The sequence below is a fragment of the Humulus lupulus genome, chromosome 2 (genome assembly GCF_963169125.1).
Source record: "Humulus lupulus chromosome 2, drHumLupu1.1, whole genome shotgun sequence".
Taxonomy (NCBI): Eukaryota; Viridiplantae; Streptophyta; class Magnoliopsida; order Rosales; family Cannabaceae; genus Humulus; species Humulus lupulus.
In genome coordinates, this window is record NC_084794.1 from 260,833,701 (window position 1) to 260,841,981 (window position 8,281).

The 8,281-nt window shown below is 33.3% G+C and overlaps 1 long non-coding RNA gene across 3 annotated transcripts; it reads right to left on the minus strand.

Moving 5' to 3' along the window:
• Positions 1-4,127: 4,127 nt before the first annotated feature.
• LOC133819304 (uncharacterized) lies at positions 4,128-7,570 on the minus strand. 3 transcript variants are annotated; one of them, XR_009886311.1, is made up of 5 exons: positions 7,316-7,570; positions 7,005-7,234; positions 6,721-6,798; positions 6,127-6,151; positions 4,128-4,383 (listed from the first exon to the last, which is right to left on the minus strand). It is a non-coding gene; the product is annotated as an uncharacterized LOC133819304 (long non-coding RNA). The 3 variants fall into 3 exon arrangements; XR_009886312.1 differs by having other exon boundaries at positions 7,005-7,200; positions 7,316-7,569; XR_009886310.1 differs by having other exon boundaries at positions 7,005-7,568.
• Positions 7,571-8,281: the final 711 nt, after the last annotated feature.

The following is an 8,281-nucleotide window of genomic DNA, read 5'->3' on the forward strand; positions in this document are numbered from 1 at the left end:
AAAATATATTTGAGTTTAATGTTGACTATATTGTAATGCTTTGGTTTTGAATATATTAAGGTGTATGCTTGAGTTAGGAAGCATGGTGGTAATATTTTAATTTGTTTTGCATTTTCATTTATGCTTGTTAGTGTGCCTTGACCAAGGCATCTCTTTTTGGGGTTTATGTTTTTGAAATGATTAAATTATTTGTTGCATGCTAATTGTAACATTGAAATGCATAAAAATTATAGAAACATGTTAGGTTGAGGGGTTAAAATGAATATGAGCATTTTTTTTCTTCATAATTTATGCTTGCTGATTTTATTTTATATTTTATGGCAATTTGCAAATAAATTAGGAAAAGAAGCAAATTATGTCTCAAAATTCATATTTTAAAACTAAGATAATTAAATAGTGAATTTCATACATGAATATTGTATTTTCCTTAATAAGATATATGAAGATTTTTTTTAGTGTTTATAAGTTGAGAAAAATTCTTTTCTTTATTTAAAAAAAAAAAAGAAAAAAAAAAAAAAAAGATGACTAGAATTTGGTTTGATAGAAAAATTGTGAATAATGGGTGTATCTTGCTTGCTGAATTTTGCTTAGTAATATGGTAAATTGCTTTTAATTAAAAGGATAGAAAAAAATATGTTTTAAAAACTCATGTCTTAAAATTTATGTGATAATATGCTTGCTGATTTTTTACTTAACTATTTATAAAATCTCTTTTAATTAAAATATATCAAATATATGTTTTAATAATTTATGCTTTAAAGTTTATACATGAAAAATATGATTTTTTTTTCATACTTTGGATGTGTATTTTCTCATAAATAATTATGCACAATTTATTTACAAAATAATTAAGTTAAATTATATTATAAAAGATGACAAAAGAACTATTTAGTTAGCATTTTCCCAAATTACATGTAATTGTGACTCAATGAGAATTTTGTGACCTTGAGGTTTTACTTATTAACTAAGTAACTATGATAGAATGAATAATAATATTTTATGAAATTAATTAATTTTGTCAAAATTAATTATTTGTGGGTGTTATCCTGCCTTGGGCCCAGGAGGGTGGTCCAGGCCCACTAACTGGGCAATTGGGCTTGGGCCCAGCCCAGGCCCGTTTGGCAGGGAGTGACCGACATCGACGGCCCAAGTGTGGGTCCAAACCCGGACGGTGTCTAGGAAGAATGATTCGGGACAATCATCTGGGAGACGTACAGCTGTTTGGGGTTACGGTCGAGATGTGTGCAAACGGTCCCGGAGCCTGGTAAACGATTCGGGCTCTATGTAGATGATCCGGGCCTACGGTAAAGGAAGAGGGACAGAGGTAAACGAACTCGGGTCAAGTCATCAGGGTTGGCAGGATAAAGCATCTATGACCCTGACTCCGCCCCATGACGAGTGGGAGTTGTCCCCACTTTTCATCTGCGGAAAAGGCCACCTCGGGATTGCACGCCGCTGGTTCAGACCTGTGCCACCACTACACTGACTGTTCTTGTCCCCTGAATCTGCCTCGTAACTCGGAGTGCCCAAACCAAAAGCCCCATTTTTTCGAGTGATAGATAGGCCTTGGGCTGCCCCAGTGGGCTCTGATCATTGTTTGTCTTTTATATTTCTATCCTTTGTATTGGGCTTCCGATAGAGAAACCAGTGGTATTTATATCTTTGTTGGGCCCGGGTCAGCCCGGCCTAAGCCCAGTGCTCCTGTGAGCCTATAAATACAGGTGACAGAGCACTGGAGAAGGGATCTCTTTGGCTTGTATACAGTTACTCTGCTAAAAAAGAGAGAAAAACTCCATTGTTATAGGCTTTCCAAGCTCTAATACAACTGTCTCGTGGACTAAAGCTCATTAACGCCCCAACCACGTAAAAATCCTGTTTATATCTTCTAAATCCCTTATAATTAATCTCGCTTACTTTTTATTAATATAGTTTCCAAAAATCTCGGTAAACAGTGGGAAATAGAAAAGTGATGTCTTTTTTATTTTTATTTAAATAATAAATGAGATTTTATTATTTTGGTGCAAATATAACTACATGGCTGGTTAAATAAAATAAATTTTGTGAAATTAAAATTTAGAATGGAACCTTATGATCCAAAGAGGTAATATGAAAACGTTAATAAGTTGGTAAACTAGTTCTTGTTAAATTTTTAAGGAAGTGACGATAAAACAAAAAGGTAGAATCTACCAACTCCAAAGCGCGTTTTAAGAACCCTCCCACGTATGCATGTTACATGCAAGCTAAGTTTTACATTCAAATATACGTCATTTGATTAAGTGCATGATTCTTGTTTTGTAACCATTAAGGATTACTCAGTAGAGTTTGGGTTATTCTTTTAAGATTTTATGTGAAATTATTGAATGTTTATAGTGTGGCGCAACCTGTGCCATGTGTGCATAGCCCATGCACATGCGATGGGTATGTTTGTTGGCATGTGTAAGTCTTACTTGATATTAAAACAAACTTTTGATTGTGATTCTAGGCTCGTTGTAAAATACCCATACTTTATTTTTGCTTGGACTTGAGGCAAGGAAGTTAGCTAGAATTTCTATGAATTATGTCATGAAAGGTATAAGCTATTATGTTATGAGATGAATGAACTATTATGTTATGAGATGATTGAGTTATTGTGTTATGAGATAAGCTGCTTGTATATGTGTTTGTATGTTGTACGAAAAGCAGTAGGTTGTTACCATGTTGAATGTGACACAACAAATGAGTTACTAAGGATATGACGTAACTCATAGGGCAGATGCGTTGAGGTTATTTGAGGACCAGAGTTCATGTTTACCTCATAGATGAGGTTTTGCCGGTTTATGCTTTTGCTGGTTACCTCTTGATGTGACATGGACAATAGGGGTACCATGATCACATGAAGTATGATTATGCTTATGTTTATGAAGCCTTATGATTACGGTATGATTATGATTTATTATGCTATGCCGTTAGTTTACGATATGTACGTAGATTGCTTTGCGTTTCTTGTTGATTGTTATATTTTTCTTGTACTTCTCTTACTGGGCTTTTAGCTCACCCTTTACTTTCTCCCTTTCAAGTTGGCAATATGATTTCTTTTTGGCACACACAGTGATGTGGGGAGTTCTGATGTCTAGGCATGTATGACGCGCGGTGTCCATGAGCGATTAACGATCTAGTTGAATGCCAAGAAAGTATATGAATTTTTATGTTATGGTTTATGTTTTCATTTGTCACAGTGGAACCCATAATTTTATTTTTTTTAAAGATTGCATAAAGATACTTTATTTTTATTTTAAACTATTGGGCCAAAATTGCATGTTTTGACAAGGCCCCACTAAACATTTTCTCTAAAATGATATTTTCTAATAAATACGAAATGTGCGACGTTTTTACAAAATAAATAATTTAGGGCGTTCTTATAAATGGTATTAGAGACAGGTTGTTCATGTTTTCAAGGACCCTCTGCATACATTTTAAAGACTAAAATCTCACCTCACTGTGTCGTAAGTATTTTCTTTAATTGTTATTTGTATTATTTTCTTTTAAGTAATTAGTTTTGTGAGTGCAGTGTAGAAAGTATGCCTCTAGTATTTAGGATTTCTAGAAAGAAACTTCTCAAAGAGATCAGTGGAATCTCAAGGGTTCATATAGAAGAGATAAACGACACTACTACAAAAAAGGTTTTTTTTAGGACTCGCGGGGCGCGAATCCTCTATTTGAGAGCTTTAAAAACGGAGTTGAATATTTTTAGGCCACGCAATGTGAGTCCTAAAAAAATCTCGTTGAGTGCCTTTAAGTAAATTTTTAGGGCTCTCTTCGCGAGTCCCAAAAAAATGTTTTTAGGACTCGTATTGTGTGTCCTAAAAAGAGTATCTTTAAATTAAGATTTTAGGACTTTTTTTGCATTACCTTAAAAGTTATTTTTTTTTTAAATGTAGCTACATTTTTTCATTTTGATTTAAAAAATATCACATCCAGAATCCAAAATGTATTATATATGTTAGATTTCTAAAAATTCAAAAGAAAATACTAAAAAAGGCCAAAACTTTTTTTAAAAGAAATTTAAATTTCTCATAACATGTATTGTAAGTTCTTTCAACACTTATCAATAATAAAAAACAAATACATAAAAAAACTCAAACCACCTCTAAGTCATAATAACAATATAAATATTTCAATATGATACTCTATTGATAGATCTTACAAATAATGTCACTCTAAAATTGTTCTAATTTTACATAATTCATAAAAGGACAAACCAAATGGTATATGAGAAGATGTGTGAAGCTTGTTCCCTCAACAAAAAGCATCGGACTGCAATAAATATAATCTTGAAAGTTCTCCTTGGTTGTCCAGTGGCATATACTGCTGCCATTATCCCTCTCGTTTCTGAATCCATTAAGACTGCAACAAAAATATTCAGAACATCACAAACCAAAACACTTCGCCTACAAGGAATTAAATTTTAAATATATTTATATACATACTGCAATCAAGTACTAAGCCAGTGAAAAAGGCACATATGATGAATGAAACATGATCTTCTAATCATGAAAAATAAGAACAGAATAAGAAAAAAGGAATAAATAAAGTATCTAAAGTATAACAAGAGTGGGTGGTAACCAAACAAAGTAAGAGCTGAAACAACCGTAGAAATGGAGCACCTGAAGAAGAAATGCCATGCATTGAACTAAAGGCCCAAGCGGCCATGAAAAGCTCACAAATTACAAAAGGAAGTTACAGTAGCGGCGACCAATCAAAACCAACTAGCACCATCTACTACCCAAAAACTCAGACTAAAGACGTCCTCTACAACAAACAAAATGAACAAGTGCCAACATCACAGAGCTACCTACACTTCACCAAACTCCAGTGAATTACTATATTGCTAGCTAGTTGGGAAGCAAATAAAGAAAATAAATTAAGTATCATTATTATAATTTGTGTACTGAATGAGGAAACATTAAAAGTTGGACGGGTGCAACTTTAATGTTGGGGAAGAAAAGAATAGAATGAGATTGATATAATGTATCACATCCATATATGTATATATATTTATATTGGCTGGAGTGACACACATATATGATGTATATACATATACATACATAAAAAATGTATGGTTGGTACCGAGAATATTGTGTGCTGTAAATATACATACATATAGTCAGAGGCAGGTTATTGAATTTGGGATATGGAAATCCCACTCTGATTCCTTAATTTAAAGAAGAAAAAATATTGTCATTGTGTTTTTGTTTTAGTTAAGAAAATATGACTCAATAGATCTAGTGAGAATGTTGATGATGTAGGATTATCAAACAAAACTTCTGCCTGTAATATTTTTGAGGGTATGTGATAGGAACCAAATCTAGCGAAACACCAAACAAATAACAGTAGGCTAAAATATCGAATATTATTGCTGAAATTTAAAGAAAGACACATATAAAGCTCACCACAATTCACTACACATTTCGTACCCCTTTTCTCACCCCACCCTTCCCCACATTTATATAATGTTCTAACAACCAAACCTACCCCTGCTAACAATCTACCCATTCCACTAATGACAGTAGCATGATGGTTTTAGCTCAATCTAACTCTTAATTCAATTCAATTAAAGTAAGTTATACATCTTTTATAACTAAGTTGTAAAGCAAGAAAGTGTTCAAATTGCCAAATGTCCCTGTTTTACTATGCTACAAAGTGTTTAATATTAATTTATATATATATATATATGTGTGTTCAATTTAAAACAAAACACCATAGATTTTAGAAGCATTTTCTCAACGGGAAAACATTCGTTATAAACAAGAGCTCTCATTCATATATACTCAGAAACTCTTAAACTTCAAATTCAGACATAATATATACTAAAAACATTAAAAGATCTCATTGAAGAGTTTTATCAAACATATGACAGCTAATCTTAAAAAGAACTACATTTTCAATAATTCTAACATTTTATAAATGGAAAAATAAAAACAATAGGTTTATAACTATGATGAGAAATTTAGAAAGCATATATTATGATATTACAACCAAAGCATATCACAATTAAATGTATGTGAGTTATCAAAATCAGAAATCATATGAAGTATGTGAAGTATGAAATAATTTAATCAAAAAAGTGGTAAGAAGTAGAATGCTTACTTTTATCCCCACTCTCAAGTTGTGGCTGCAAAATAGATGATATAAATTTGAATAAGAACAAATGATGAACCACTATTGATTACAAAAGGGGAAAGAAGAAACACGCACAAATGACAAACTAATTAATGTAACATTTCAAGGATTGCACCCAGAATGCATAAATTCCAGGGGTGAATCAAAATATTTAGTTGTCATTTTTCGATAAGGAAAAACAAGAATACTATCCTCTCGTTTTTTCTTTCCTCTTACTTTTAGATAACAAAAAAAGATGAGACTTTTTCATCACATGGTATTTCGGCAAATTACAGGATAATCATCTATAACTTTCATAGTAGTTAAAAAGGTAACACTTCATGAATTCTCCGTACACATTACACATTACTTTTGATAAAATGTTTGGTAGGCTATCCTAAACACCACATAAAACATTAACTATAATAGAGTAGACTAAAATCACCACATACAACATTAACTATAATAGAGTAGACTAAAAACACCACATAAAACAGGAGGTCAGTTGTTGATGAAATGTAAAAACAGAACAGCTAACAATGACCCATTCTAAAAGTCTAAACTGTGAAGAACAAAACTAACCTTTTCAATAAATAATGCAGGGTAACATCGATATGTCTGATCAAATGAGGTCCCATGACACCCATATCCATCGAAAAACTGCATAGCCAAAGACCAAGTCAATGAAGCAAGAATTATAGGTGTTCTCCAAAAGTTCACCTCATAAGAATCTAATTATCAAGTATAGAAAAGAATTACATTCTTGCCTTCTCATACTTCACAATTGAAATAATAATAATAATATATGATTTCAAGAAGACGAATAATGTATGCATAAATGAAGAAAATGTTGCAAGAAGACAAACCAGAGCTTCACAACCCCGTTTCCAGCCACCTTCGCAAGCCCAACCCTCATCTCAACGAGCCCAGCCCCCTCCATGAACGACGACAATGCAATCCGCGAGGCCAATCCCGTTTCCAGCCACCTCTGAGCCTAACTTCATCCTCCATGAACGACAACATCGCAAGCCCAGCCCCGCCCTAAGCGTACACAACCCATGTCTTGCACAAACAATTATATCGTACAATATCAAATCTGAAACAAAAAACTAGCTATCTTCACAACCACCTGCAACAGAAAAAAAAAATGAACGAAGGAGAGGGGGAGAAACCTTACCTCTATCGTTGAAGATCGAGCCACCATCGTCCAAGTAGCCAAGAATGTACCAAAGAAGCCTTCCATGCGGCCAACCGCCTATGCTGGGCGCCGTCGAAGTCATTTATGCACCGAGGAGAAGAGGCCAAGCTTATGTGCCGAGGAGAAGCATCTCTAGGTGCGCAGAAGAAGAAGGATAGGCGAAGAGACAAAGGGGAAATGGGGAGAGGAAATGTGGCTGGTACGGGGAGAGAGAGAATGAGGGAAAGAATATGATTTAATTAAGGTTAGGGATTTTAAAATCTGATAAAAAATGAACCTAAGCCCAAATTCGGAAAAACTAATAACTTTTTTTTAAAAATTTACTCAACATTTTTAAGGGCATGCTTTTGGGACTCTTCTAGGATACCCAAGGTGAGTCCTTAAAAGTTACTATTCACTATTGGAATTCAATCATTTTAAATCTTAAATTTTTTCTAAGGTTTTTTTTAGGACCCACATATTTTATTAGGATACTCATTACATGTCCTAAAATATATTTTTTAAGGACTATCAATGAGAGTCCTAAAAAATCTAGATACTTTTTTAAGTATTTGCATTTAGATGCGTGTCCTAAAAAGGTGACCCGTAAGAGGTATTTTGTAGTAGTGCGTAGGGGTGAGCATCGGTCGGTTTGGGCAGTTTTTTCACAACAAAAAATCTAGAATTCGGTTTTCGGTCCGGATTGGTGCAATCCAAAAACCGACCGAACCAAACCAGTTTAAAAAAAAACGACCGTTTTGGACCGCGGTTTGGTCAGTTAAATCGACCAAACCGAATTGATTATTGTTTTTTTTTTTGAAAGTTTTAGTTAAAAAATTAAAAATTTTGGATTGTTGGAATTCATTTTTGTGCATTTTTAAAACATAAATATATAGAACATAATTACATTTACAAATTTTAAAGTTTGAAACATAATTAAAAGTACAAATTAAATTTTTTTTAATA